At 37.8% G+C, this 15,328-nt stretch overlaps 1 pseudogene; it reads left to right on the forward strand.

Moving 5' to 3' along the window:
- The first annotated feature begins 13,697 nt into the window (after window positions 1-13,697).
- Window positions 13,698-13,796, forward strand: LOC142175652 (small nucleolar RNA R71; annotated as a pseudogene).
- Window positions 13,797-15,328: the final 1,532 nt, after the last annotated feature.

A 15,328-nucleotide genomic window follows, 5' to 3' on the forward strand; every position in this document is an offset into this window, starting at 1 on the left:
ACCGAATGATTTCACGGTGGTAATCCTTGATGCTCACAATCTTAGAGTACTCAATCTTTCTGTCTCAAACTCCCACTCATCACACACAATCGCTCAGCACTATACAGTACCTACGCTCACTACTTGTATGTCAGATTCCAGAGGGGCGAATCCTGCCCAAGCACTAATATAAAGACAATATGGCCTGCTGCGACGTGCAGTCCGATCCCATGATAATAAATAAGTCGATAAGGTCTGCTGCAGCATGTAGCCCGATCCCATATATTTCACTCAAAATTCGGCTCTCAGGGCCCAACTCAGTCATCAATCTCTCAAGGGCTCATAATCTCATACCACTCAGCCCAAACAGTGATAACATGCGATGTAACAATGAATGATGAACAAAGACCGAGATATGATATGCAAATGAAGAATCATGCATGAGTATATAATTACAGTTAGAGTAGATAACTCAAAACAATAGAGATAGCCTCATTAGGTCTCAACCGAATACGCGCATAACCTAAACATGATTACTAACATGATTCACAACTCATATAATTAAAAAGGTAGGGAGAACATGGATGTAACAAGATATAATAGCAAAACAAGTCTGGTCATAGTCCGGTCATATAATAGCAAAACAAGTCTGGTCATAGTCCGGTCATATAATAGCAAAACAAGTCTGGTCATAGTCTAATAGTCAACTAGAATCATGATTTCCCCTGTGCACGCCCACACGCTCTTCACCTAGCATGTGTGTCACCTCAATACATCTCTTATAACATAGTTCCCAGGGTTAAATACCCTCAAATCCAAGTTTAGATATGTTAATTACCTCGAACAAGCCAACTCCAATACCGAGCAAGCCAAACAATACTCTAAAAATGCCATTCCGCGTGTATCGACCTTTGAACGAGTCGAAACTAACCAAAAGAAACTCAAAAACATCAAATAAAGACTAAGGAAACAATCCCAAATGATAAAGGTCGAATCTTTACACATTTACTAAAAGTCAACCAAAAAGTCAAACCTGGGCTCGCACCTTGAAATTCGACAAAACTCACAAAATCCAACAACTCATTTAATTACGAGTCCAACCATACTAGTTTCACTCAAATTCAACTCTGAATCGATGTTCAAAATTCAAATATTCACTTTAGGATTGTTTAGACAAAAAATCCCAATTTCTCTTTTGAAATCATCAATTAAATGACAAATAATGAAGATGGAATCACGGAATAAAATCAATACTGAGTAGAAAATACTTACCCCAATCCATGTGGTGAAAATTGTCTCCAAGATCGTCCAAATCCGAGCTCCATAGCTCAAAATATGATCCCTCCGCGAACGCGGAACATCCTCGCGTTCGCGATGAAAAACATTACACTGCCTCAATTAAATCTACGCGTTCACGGCACAAGCTTCGTGAACGTGATGCACATAGCTTATAGACCTATGCGAATGCGAAGAGGAAACCATCGACTGCCCATCTCAGCCCAACACTACGCGAACACATAGAAGCAGACGCGAACGCGAAGGAGACCAAACCTAACCCAATGCGAATGTGGTCATCCTATCGCGAATGTGATTAATAAAAGGTATCCAGCTCCAAGAATCACTTCACGATTGCGGCCTAATCTTCACGATCATGAAGAACAACTGAAACACGAGCAATCAGCAATGCAAACATGATACGAACTGATCCGAAACACGTCCGAAACTCACCCGAGCCCCTCGGGACCCCATCCGAATATACCAACAATTCCCGTAACATAAAATGGACTTATTTGAATCCTCAAATCACGCATAACAACATCAAAACCATGAATCACACCTTGAATCAATCTTAATGAAATTTTGAACTTTCATCTTTCAAAACTCGTGCTGAACCATATCAAATCAACTCGGAATGACCTCCAATTTTGAACACAAGTCCCAAATGACATAACCAAGATATTCTAATTCCCGGAACCATAATCCAAACCCGATATCATCAAAGTCAACTCCCCATCAAACTTATGAAGATTCCAAACCTTCAAATTGCCAATTTTCACCAAATAGTGCTGAAACCTTCTAGAAATATCCAAATGCAAAAACGGGCATACGCCCAAGTCCAAAATCACCATGCAGACCTAACAGAACCATCAAAACTCCGATCTAGTGTCAAATACACAAAAGTCAAACTTGGTCAATTCTTCCAACTTTAAGCTTCCTAGTTGAGAATCATTCTTCCAAATCAATCTCGAATCACCTAAAAACTAAAATCGAAGATTCACACAAGTCATAATAAATTATATGAAGCTATGCATGACTTCAAATAGCTGAACAGAATGAAAATGGTCAAAACGACCGGCTGGGTCATTGTAGAAGATCTGTCTGGATTCTATCTCTACCTTTCGACATCTCATCTCTATAATACAAATAATAATGGGTGGAGAATATTGCTTTAGCATGAGTAAAAAGGAAATGGTTGTCAGTGCGAAAAGGGAAGGGCATGATAGAAGGGAGATAGACCTTCTATAAGCATCTGTCTATCATGACTTCCCAAAAGAATGAAGGCTAGCTTCAAGAGAACAACAACCATCTATAGCAAGAGAGATCCCAATTCTGGATATGTTGTTTTATCTCAGTCGATGAATTGATTGGAACATTCTTATTTTAATACTCAAAAAGGGAGGGGATATTTTTCTTCACCCCGAGGTTCATTCATAATGAACTAAAAAGTGGTTGAATGAATAGTGAGGTCTTAAAAATATCATATCATTCATGATTGACTATTCCATTTTTGCGAAGATGAGGAGGCTAGTTTAATTGAGGAATCCACATTCTTTAATGTGTACTAGATGGTCTACAAAAGCATGACACATGACGCTTCTCCCTTTTTAGTCCACTATCTCTTTCATCGGGACAAACAATCCATTTATGATTAGGGTCTCCAGTGCCCCCAGAAATTCTTAGATTTCTTATAATATGAGATTGAATGTCATAACTCTTATTTGTATTTTATTGTGTATTGGTGCTGTTGGGAGCTAGTCATGAATATAGAAAAGAGTAAAATAATGAATCTACTAAGTAAATATATGGCCTTCCGACCCGCGGAAGTATGCAATGACAATGTCGGGGCATGAATGTCTGAGTCCCGAGTAAAGGTATATATGTCGAACGGCTTCACAATAAACAAAGGCGATTGAAAAAAAATAAAAAGAAAGGGGGCTTACTCGTAAGCTATGAGGTTAGTTTTCAATGATCAACTTACTTCAAAGTGTCCATTAATGATTTCATAATTTTAGGAATGATCCTATCAGTGAATGATGCTATCAATGAGCGAAAAGACTGTGCAAGTTGTGTTATGCCAAAAACTGAATGTTAAGTCAACAACACTTCCAAATTCCACTTCTTCCCGTCGACCTAAGCCTTCTTAGTGTCTTAGCTATCCAGATAGGGTACCTTTTATTGTTCTTTGATCCTTTGAAACTGCTCACCCGAATAACTTCTTTCCCACCTTTCCGAACTAAATTCAGTTTACCAAAGGATTGAGAAAATTTCCCTAATTTTGGTGAATTTGACTGATCCTTGAAATCCATTTCGACCATCCTGCCCCAATCAGGAAAAAAGAGATTGGGTTCTTTCTTTTATCTATACTGACTCTAATCGTGATTTTGGCTCAATTATGATACCTCCCTCCGTCGCAATTGGAATTAAGAATGGAGGTGACTTCGCTACACTTGTTTATACTTGGAAATTCCAACTTGAAGGCCCTAGTACTATTGACTTTGCACCAAACGAAAAATGGGAATGCGTAACTCCAACCAACGTTTTTGAAGATGTCTATTACGAATGTTTCCTATGGTTTATGGGCGAGAGAAGAAAGCATCACATCAAGTCAATATCAATAGAAAGAGGTGCTTCTAACTAATTCTATCTGAGCCTTGAATGAACTACATTGTCTTCGATCTATTTGACTATGGATCCATATTCTTTACAATCATAAGCTCAATTACGAGGGTCCAAAGAGATAGAACTGTTAATTCTATTCTTGAAAAGAGAGATCAAATTTGCGGGTTCATGTTCCGCTCACAGGGGGAGGTCCTTAGTGAAAGGGTTTACGCTTCTCATCTGAAGTAGATTCTCGAGTTGGGAACACGCGATATCATTCCATTTCAGCCCGAGAAGCCTCGCTCCTTATTCGGAAGGGAGGAGAATCTCAAAGTATGGGGCAAAGGATGTTGCATTTTGACTTTATCTCATGGGATCCAAAGAAGAATAGGACTGACCGACACAGTTCAAGAGAGATCCCGAAGGCTCGAACTTTTTGCTAGCTTTGAAACATAGGCCTAAGGAAAGATGAAGACCAAACAAAGTAAACCCTTTTGTTATATACCCTATACCCACCCAATTTCTTATGTACACAAGAAGGATCATAATAATTTATATGTATATACCAAGCTATCTTATCAGTATATTTACAAAAATACCTTCGATTCTAAGATATAAAAGTAGTTAAGGGCTTGACTAAGTAGTAAACATGGATTGATCGGCGCATGAGTTGGTTTACAAAAATAAGGCTCCGGGTTGTACTCTAGAGGTAATGTTATACTTTATTCTTTCTCATGGCTTCCTATCTAGCTTGTGTTTTAATGACGGGTAAGGCGGTCAAGCTATTTGTGCCTATCTGAACCGATCATTTAGTCGCTCTTTCTATGAGATGGGAATGTAAATAGAAAACACGGATCGATGGATATGAAATAGAATAAATTCAATGACAAAGTCGTTGGTATACTGTGATCCAGATCGAGGAAGGGCCAGACATGAATCAGAAAGAGTCACTTTTCTCATAGGAGAAAGGGTGCACGCAAAAGCTAGAGCAAACCAGGAGAAATTTACTTACAATACTTAGTTTACATTCATAAAAAGCATCTAATAAATTATGAGTGTAATCTATCCTCTTTAGCAGAAAGACGGATATTCCTTGCTCATTATCAGACAATCACTTATTCATAAACTTTGTGTGGGAAAAATCATTTTCATGGGAAACCCTTTTCGCTCTTTTTAGCCTTACCCACCCTCTAGGAGTATTTTAGTGATACATTCTATATTTCCTTCCTATCACATCTATCTATAAGAGTTGCTTAATTCGCCCCCATCTTTAATAGAACTGGACTAAGTTCGGGCAAATCTCTGTTCCATTTCATGGATGTATCACATTGAGAGCTGACTCATAGGATATTTTAGTCTGTTCCAAAAAGAATGACACACTTCTAAATTTAAAAATAATTAACTTTACACTTCTCATTTTACTGTTAGTGAGAAACTTTGATAACCATACAAACGTTATATCATGTTTAAGTTTTAAAGGTTTTATAACCACACAAATGCTATGACATATTTAAAATCAAAAATATTAAATGTTTTTATTTTATTTCTTAAACTCCGTGCTGATTAAACTATGCCACATAAATTAAAACAGAGGAAGTAGTTATTACTATATGCAAATTCTAGTAAAGATAAATGTTTATCCTAATAACCTCAAAGTCAAAAGCACAAATACTCTACATGTCTTCAAGGATCTAAATAGTCCACTTGTTGACCATATTTTGAGGATGGGGAGTTGTGTTAAGCTCAACCTGATTACTCATAGTTATAGTAACCTGACCAGTCATTTTGAGCTTTGGCGCTCCGTTCGATGGTTTGATATCTTGGGTAGCTTCAAATTTTGTATTATGACTTGCGTGTATGGTCGGTTTTGGTCTTTGAACGATTCTGGATTGATTTGGAAGAATGATTCTCATTTTAGAAGCTTTAAGTTGGAAGAGTTGACCAAATTTGACTTTTGCATATTTGATCTCAGATCGGAGTTTTGATGGTTCAGCTAGGTTCGAATAGTAATTTTGGGCTTAGGCGTATGTCCGGAGGGGTATTTGGAGGCTCCTAGATTGTTTTGTTTTGAGTTGGCGAAAGTTGGATAGTTGATGGTTTGGAAGGTTGATAGGTTTGACCGAGAATTGACTTTATTGATATCGGATTTGGATTGTGGTTTCGGGAGTAGGTATAGTTCCGTTGTGTCATTTGAGGCTTGCATGCAAAATTTGAGGTCATTACGAGTTGAATTGATATGGTTCGGTGTAAGTTTTGGAAAGTTGAAAGTTCATTAGTTCATTAGGCTTGAATTGAGGTGAAATTCATGGTTTTGATGTTATTTTATGGGATTTTACGCCTCGAATAGGTCCGCGTTATGTTTTGAGATTGGTTGGTGTGATTTGGCAGGGTCTCGGGGGCCTTAAGTGTGTTTCGGATGGGCTATGGGCCATTTCTTCATATTTTGGAGTTGCTAGTTTTTCTGATGTTCTGTAGTTCGCCGCAATCGCGTAAGAACACTCGCGATCACGAAGAGTATTTTAGGTTGCAGGGAATTTGCATATCGCGTTCGCGGAGCTCAAGGGAGATGTTCATCGCATTCACGTCCCTTGTGTTGCTATCGCGTAGAGGCAGAGCTGCAATGGGGCTAAAGGTTGGCTTTTGCGTTCGCATATAGGACGTCGCACTTGCGTAGGCTAGATTAGCCGCGGGGTCGCATTCGCAGGCTTCAGATCGCGTTCACGTAGTAGGATTTTTTGTTCTTCACAATCGCGAAGAAGGTCCCTCGATCGCGAAGAGTACCCTTGGGCAGATCTATATAATACTCTATTTCGAGGGCTTTTGTTATCTTATCACATTTTGAGTTAGAGAGCTCCATGTTGGGTGATTCTGGAGTGGATTTTCACGATTTGGATTGGGATAAGTATTTTTGACTCAGATATTTTTATATTTCATGATTCCAACCTCAATTTTAGGGTTTGATTGATGATTTGAATATGAGAAATTGAAAAGTTTTGTAAAACAATTTCTATAACATAAATTGTTAATTTGAAAGTTGATTTGAGGTCGAAAATAGATGATTTAGACTCATATCAGAATGGTTGTTCGAATTTTAAGATATTTGTCGGGTTCCAAGGTGCGAGCTCAGGGTTGACTTTTTGATTTTAGCTAAAGATCGAATCTTTATTCTTCGGAATTATTTTCTATAAGTTTTATTTATGATATTAAATTATTTTGGCTATATGCGAGCCGTCCGGAGGTTGTTTCACATGGGAAGGGCTTCTTAGAATATTAATTTAGCTTCATTGAGGTAAGTATCTTGCCTAACTTTGTGTGGGAAAAACTACCCCATAGGATTTGGTCTCATTGCATTATTTATACTATATGAAAGACGTGTACACGAGGTGACAAGTGTGTACCCGAGATTATATGTGGTAATTGACTAGTTTAGACTCTTAGGCTATTAATATACTTTTAATTGAAGTTATTGTTATATGGAATATCTTTCATTGTTGAGTTATTTTGTGTTTCATTATGATGTTGTTGAAATTATTGAACACATTGTTATTGAGCACTGGGCCATGCTTTATTATGAGATTGATATTATTGATTTGGCTATATTGTGGCATATGTAAACTTTTTGTGTGGATTGATTGTTGTTATGCGGAGCATAAGGGTGGCATTTTAGTATTGTTGATTGTGCAGAGTGATACATGTGGCTATTATGTATATTTTTAGGGTGGAGTGATACAGGTGGCTATTGTATATATTGTCTGGGCGGAGTGATATAGGTGAATATTTTGTATGTTATCTGGGCAGAGTGATACGGGTGGCTATTGTGTATGTTTTCTGGCCGGAGCGATACAGGTGGCTATTGATATATTTTCGGGGCAGAGCAATAAGGGTGTCTATTGATATATTTTCGGGGCGGAGCAATAAGGATGGCTATTATGATATTGTCAATGTGGTGAGATAAGAGTGGCTATATGGGGATGTTATGTGATGGCCTGGGGCTTGTTGTTGATGAAAGAGAAGTATTCTGGTTGTTTCTTTTGACTTCCTTGTGTGTCTCAAGCATATTACATGATTTGTTGTGTTATTCCCAATGTGCTACTCGGTGCCTCTGATATTACTTGATGAATTGAGGTGTGATAGTACACTTGCACTAGCATATACCATAACATGTCATTTATACTAGTCCAGGGGTAAGAAACCTGATTTTCATTGATCATGTACATGTATTCTTGTATACCAATTTCTCTGTGATGTGGTTTGGATTGGTAGCCTGTAACTATGCCAGGCGGACTGTGGTATTGAGCATGTGACCATGCCGGGTAGATTGTGGTACCGAGTATGTTACCATGCCGGGTGGATTATGGTATTGAGCTTCTGATCATGCTGGGCGGATTGTGGTATTGAGCCTATGACCACACCGGGCGGATTGTGATATTGGCACGTGAGTTGTGTGTGCAACACGTGACTTGTACATACGGTTGTGACTTATATTGCGGCACGAGGTCTTTGCCGTGCGAGAGTGATTGATAATGTGGGAACAAAGTGCTATGTGTGTAAGATTCGTGATTTGTGACTTGAGATCTATGATTATGAGGTGGTGCCTCGGGGTGAATCTTGTTGTAAATTATGTATTGGAATGACTTTATTACTTGAATGTCATCATTTTTCCTTAACCACTTTCACTTGTATTGTATCTGTGCTTGATTATTTTGGTGTTTTATCACATGATTTCTCTTTGTGCCATTTAGTTACTTTGTTTTCGTTGCTAGCTTTATATTGAGATTATGCACAGGTTATTTGACTAATAAGTGCCTTGACTTGAACCTCGTCACTACTCCACCGAGGTTAGTCTTAATACTTACTGGGTACCGACCGTGGTGTACTCACACTACACTACTGCACATATTTGTGCAGATACAGGTGTTGGAGGCAGAGGTTCCAAGCAGTGTTAGCTTCTTGATCACGAGGAGTCAAGGTAGAGTTGCTCGATCGCCGCAGTCCCTTAGAGTCCTTTTCTTATGTTTATACTGTCAAATCTCTATCAGAATAGTATTGTATCTTTATCTTAGAGATATTTGACGAGCGCAAAACACATACTTAAATTCTGCTCGCTAATCAAATATAGGATAGTAAAATATCGTATCCACATGGATTGGATTTAAACAGTATTCTCGTAGTTTCTAGCTTGATTGCTATCCAAGATGATCAACACTTGAGATTTATATGATTACTAACTAAAATTAACTAATATTTTTAAGGTATTAACTAATGATAATCGAAACAAAGATAAGCAAGGAAGTTATCAGTAGGAGATAATAGGAGTTGATATGATAGGTGCAAGATAATTGGTTGGGATCTAACTCTAGATAATTCACTTCTAATGTTCAAGTGAGTCTCTCGAACTCACTCAATTATTAGTTCAAACGTTCAGCAAAAACTCCTCTCTCGATTAAGTCTTAACCTCACGAGATGAACCAATTTAAGCATGTGAAACTATGCAAGAATGCGTAGTGGATTGGTCTTTAGGAAAATCTCTTTCGATTATTCTCCTAACTAGGTTTAATCAATAATTCAACTAGCCTCTTTCGATTACTAAGAAGAATTAATGAACCCGACCAATAATATAATGCAAAAATATCACAAGTTATGCCTCTCTTGATTACATGAACAAGTGAATGTAGATGCAACAGTTAAATCATCCAAAAATGCTTCAATACATAAAACTAGAGTTATAATCCACAAACAATCGTCAATACACCAAATCCATCAAACTCTAAAGGGAACTACTTCATAGATATGGAGCAATTCATCACAGATTAAATTAAAGTATAGGAAAACATAAATTCAATCCAAACTCGTGTCTTGAGTGAGGAAGGAATGATGGAATCCTTGTGCTTGTGTTCTTCCAAGTCCTCATTAGCCTCCTTAGGTCGAATATGTATCAAAAGTTCAGAAAATAATATTTCTCCATGTATTTATACCAAGTAGGGTCGGGCCCTGACAAAATCACCTTCTCATAGCCGAAATTTGATTTTCACTCCGTAAATATTGCACAAGCGTGCCACATGGGGTGACGCGCCATGCGGGGCATTAGTGAGGAAATCCAGAGAGTTAAGCTCTGACAAGCAACATGAAATTATATAGCCGCGACAGTGAGGATTTCTCAAAGTACGGATTTTTCGTGCGTTTTGACGTCCAGACTTGGTCCTCGACCCCCTGAACACGATCCCGGCTTAATCCCTTGGGCTTTTACTTAGATTGCAAAGCTCCAAATAGCTCGAATTCATACCATAACATCTACATAGTTCGGAATCACTCCTATAAGGCATAAAACACACAATAAGTTCAAAACACTAACAATTAAAGCTCAAACACGAATACAATGCATTGAATTAGAGTGCAATAAGCGACTAAAACACGAGATTATAGCCTACCATCAACACCCCACACTTAAACCATTGCTCGTCCTCGAGCAATCAAACTACACTTCACATAGAATACGTCCTTTTTAAACAACTCTCATAACTAATCACACCAAGAATATTTAAAACAGATTAAGCACAATCCCGTAACATCCTCGCCTCAAGATTTGACTTACACTCACAATGCATTATTTATAACCCGCTCACTTACTCTAACACAGAGGTCAACGACATTACCTTTCCTTCATGAATCAAGTGCCTTCACACAATAATAGAGAGTAGTTCCACACATAATAGAATTTAAGAACAATTAGGAACTCACAATAGAAAGAATTCACTCACTCTCAGAAGTAACATTCATATGCCACAAAAGACGTACCATAGGCTTGCCCGTAGTGTACTACTCAACTAATCGAGCTCATTCAGTCAAGGATCAAGAAGGACTTCATTTGGTTGTAATGTAGGCTACGGGATGGGTAGGATACATTTGGATATAAGAGTGACTACACCTCCCTAAGCATTTTAATAAATACATTTCATTGTTCAAAACCTCACACTTTTGTCAAACCAAAACTACACCTTCACATCAACATACATTAACTCCCTACTTCTTTAAGCACAATTACATCAAGTTACCACTATTAAGGAATATTTTGCACAACAATACAACATTGTCTTTATTTTCTCTTTCAATTCAAGTGACTCTTACTTTTTCAATACAGTGCACCTTTCTCCTTATTTCATTAGTTCCACTTAAAAGTCAAACCAACCACCCCACACTTCAACTTTTATAAAGTTCATACCAAATTCAAGTGCTCACGAGAGGTAAAAGGTTCAAATAGATGGTCAATTCGAACAAATGGGTAAGGATTGTAATGTGGTTGCCAATGCTCAAAGGGGTTAACTACGATACATAATAATTAGTTAGGCAAAAACATATAACTGGCTCAACAAAGAAATGCCTAAATCACTTCCAAGACTGAATAAAACTACTATTTCGCTTTGCAAACACACAGTGCAAATTCTAGACATCAAATACAATGCACAGAATAACACAAAACCTCACACACACATGGCACATAACTCACTCAAGATTGGATTATCAAGACAATCTAGTCAAAACAGTTAAGTAAAGTTAAGATCATACATTTTAAGGTCATTATACAAGAGTCAAAAACCGAGCCTAAGCGTCATAACTAAAACACTCACTCTATTCTTAAGGTATAATAAAGTTAAGAGATATTCCCTTCAATTCCAATCATAGTACAAGGTTTCCTACTCTTAATAAAAATAAAAACTAATTACACCCGGTTTAAATAAAACCCTTGGAAAAGAACTGTGGCACAAAGAAAAACCAAGGGGGAATTAATACACTACCTACAAGAGAAACTCTTTTTGTCTTTTTTCTTTCGACTTTAATCCCTCAAGAAACCTGTCGATGATATCCATCGTCGAGAAAAATTGAAAATTTTAAAATTTTAATGTTTGTTTTTTCAATTTTTTTCTATCTCTAATTACTAAAACAACAAAAACTAAAACTAATATAGATACATACATACAACATTTCCCCCACCCCACACTTTAAGTTGTGGCATGTCCCCATGACACATAATTAAAAAGCATAAGGTAAAGGAAACTTCCCTGAATATCTTGTCGGGGTCTGAGTCGAAGTCGGGCTCCATTTCTTGCCTTCGAACTAATGTACACATCCATGTTGACAGCTTCTTCTCAGCCTTCTTGGGGTACACCCCACACTTATCTTTCTCACTTAGTGCAACCTTCTCTTTTGAGCCCTTCACTTTCCACTCAACACTCGTAGCTGGTTTTTCTTTTTGCACCCCCTTTTCTACATTCATATCAAAAGTCACCGTATCCTCACCCACTCTAAGCATAAGTTTTCTCTCGTGTATATCCTATATTGCTCTACCCGTTGCTAAGAATGGTCTTCCTAGGATGAGGGGAATTCTTTATTCTCCTTCATATTCACCACTATAAAGTCTAAAGGAAATACGAACTTATCCACCCGAACTAACACATCTTCCACTATCCCCTCAGTTATTAAAGTTGTTAGGTATGCCAGTTAAAAAGATATTAGCACTGACTTTATCTCTCCAATCTCCTTCTCTAGTTTCCTATAAATAGATAAATGCATTAGATTAATTGAGACACCAGAATCACATAAAGACTTATCAAAATTAGTAGAGCCTAAAGAGCAAGGTACAGTAAAACTCTCTGGGTCTCTACACTTTTGTGGGAGTTTATTTTGCAATATTTCGCTGCAATGCTCTGTAAGATTGACCACTGATGTCTCCTCGATTTTCCTTTTCTTTGTAAGGACCTCCTTCAAGAATTTGGCATAAGCAGGCATTTGTGAGAGCACTTCTATGAATGGCAAGTTTACATGAACCTGTTTCAGCATATCCAGAAATCTATCAAACTGCTTGTCCAACTTTTCTCTATATAGCTTTTGAGGGAATGGTAGAGCAGGCATATGCTGTCTCTCATCATGTTCCTCCCTTTTCGAATTTTCTCCCTTCTTCTTCTCAGTTTTTATCTGGCCCTTCTTCTTTTTATCAACATCATTCTTCAGCTGCTCACCACTTTCTTTTTCAAGTTTCACATCATTTTGGATCAGGGTGGAATCTTTCAGCACTTGCCCACTTCTCATAGTTACAACATTCACTGTTTCTTCGGGATTTTTTTCAGTGTCAGCGGGGAGAGTTCCTGGAGCCCTCTCAAATAATATTGTTGCAATCTATCCCACTTGTTTATCCAAGTTTCGAAAAGATGTGCCCAACTCTGTGATAGCTGCTCCATGGGCATCCAACCTCTCATCTGTCTTGATAATGAAGGCCTTCATTAAATCTTTTAGACCAGGTTGAATGGGCTGTTGAGGCTGAAATTGCTGCCTCTACTGATTTTGGTATCTTGGAGCTCCTTGTCCCTGGGTCTAGAGTTATTTTGTTACCATGCATTCACGGTACCCCCAGGTGAACAACATGAAAAATCGGGGTGCCTCTGAACCATTGCATTAAAATTGTAATTTCCCACAGTATTCACTTCCTCAATTGAGGCTTGACACTCTTGAGTAGGGTGTCCTCTTCCATATATATCACAAGCTGCATGAGGCTCACTTTGTATCGAGGTTAAGGTCAGCTTCCTTATCTATTTGGTCATAGCATCAAACTGTACCTACATAGATGTGTTAGCATCGACCTGGTGAACACCAGTCGATCTTCTTCATTTAGCACTCTTAGAGGGCCACTGATTTGAATCTTCAGATAACTCATCAAGAATTATAACTATCTCCTCTGGAGTCTTCTTCATCAACGGGTCTCCAGCTGCATTGCTCAATGTTCTATGCGAGGCCGGTGTCAATCCATCCCAAAAGTCCTGGAGTTGCATCTAGAGTTCAATTCCTCTATGTTGACACTTTCGAACGATATCCTTAAACCTTTCCCATGCTTCAAAAATAGTTTCCGTATCTTTTTGGGAGAAGTTATGGATTTCTCTTCTAAACTTGCCCGTTTTAGCTGAGGATAAATATTTATCAAGGAGCTTTCTGGTCATCTCTTCCCAAGTTCTAATCGATCTAGTGGGCAAGCTTCGAAGTCACTCCTTTGCATCATCTTTAAGTATGAAGGCGAATTCCCTTAAGTACACTGCATCTTATGACACACCATTGTAAGGAAAGGTGTTCATAATCTCCTCTAAGTTCATTAGATGTGTATTTGGTTCTTCGTTTTGCTTCACTCTGAAGACACAACAATTCTGAAGGATTTGAAGAAATCCTTGCTTCAACTCAAAATTGTTAGATGCAATTGGAGGTGGTCTAACACTTGATAAACCTTGATTGTAGACTGGTCTAGCATAATCGCTCAACGATCTCCCAGGCATGGGAGCTATATTTTAGAACTGGTCTACAACCAAGGGTTGATTTTGAGCAATTCTATGACCCCTATCTTCTTCATAGATAATATGTGCATCTCTAATAGCTGCTTCTTCAGCATCCCATATAGCTTGTTCTTGTCGATGGGCTGCCACTCTTGTAGCCAAATCCATATTGTCATCACTGTTTCCAGCCATAGTTTCTTTGGTTGAGGATTGCCCAACCTTTTCTGATGTCTCGGTGAAATTTCTTTCCTTCCTCAGCTGCTGCAGTTATTTTTCTATCTCTGGTTCGTATGGTAGCACCTATTTCGTAGAGGCTTGATTCATGCACCAACCTCCACCTGTAACCTGCGCACAGTCAAAGAACACCAAACGTAAAAAGAGAAAAATAAAATAAAAAGAAAAAGAAAAAATTCCTGAATTAGCGTTTCAAACTATTTCAAACACTATTGATTGGCAATCCCCAGCAACGATGCCAAAATTTGACGAGCGCAAAACACACACTTAAATTCTTCTCGCTAATCAAATATAGTATAGTATAATATCGTATCCATATGGATTGGATTTAAATACTATTCTCATAGTTTCTAGCTTGATTGCTATCCAAGATGATAAACACTTGAGATTTATATGGTTTCTAACTAAAATTAACTAAAAGTCTAAAGATATGAACTAATGACAATCGAACAAAGATAAGCAAGGAAGTTATCAGTGGAAGAAAATAGGGGTTGATAGGATAGGTGCAAGATAATTGGTTGGAATCTAACTCTAGAAAATTCACTTCTAATGTTCAAGTGAGTCTCTCGAATTCACTCAATTATTAATTCAAACATTCAGCAAAAACTCCTCTCTTGATTTAGTCTTAACTTCACGAGATGAACCAATTTAAGCACGTAAAAATATGCAAGAATGCGTAGTGGATTGGTCTTTAGGAAAATCTCTTCCGATTATTCTCCTAACTAGGTTTAATCAATGATTCAACTAGCCTCTTTCGATTAGTAAGAAGAATTAATGAACTCAGCCAACAATATAATTCAAAGATATAACAAGTTATGCCTTTTTTGATTACATGAATAAGTGAATATAGATGCAACAGTTAAATCATCCAAAAAATGTTTTAATACATAAAACTAGAGTTATAATCCACAAACATTCATCAATAC

This window comes from Nicotiana tabacum, chromosome 21 (assembly GCF_000715075.1).
Source record: "Nicotiana tabacum cultivar K326 chromosome 21, ASM71507v2, whole genome shotgun sequence".
NCBI lineage: Eukaryota > Viridiplantae > Streptophyta > Magnoliopsida > Solanales > Solanaceae > Nicotiana > Nicotiana tabacum.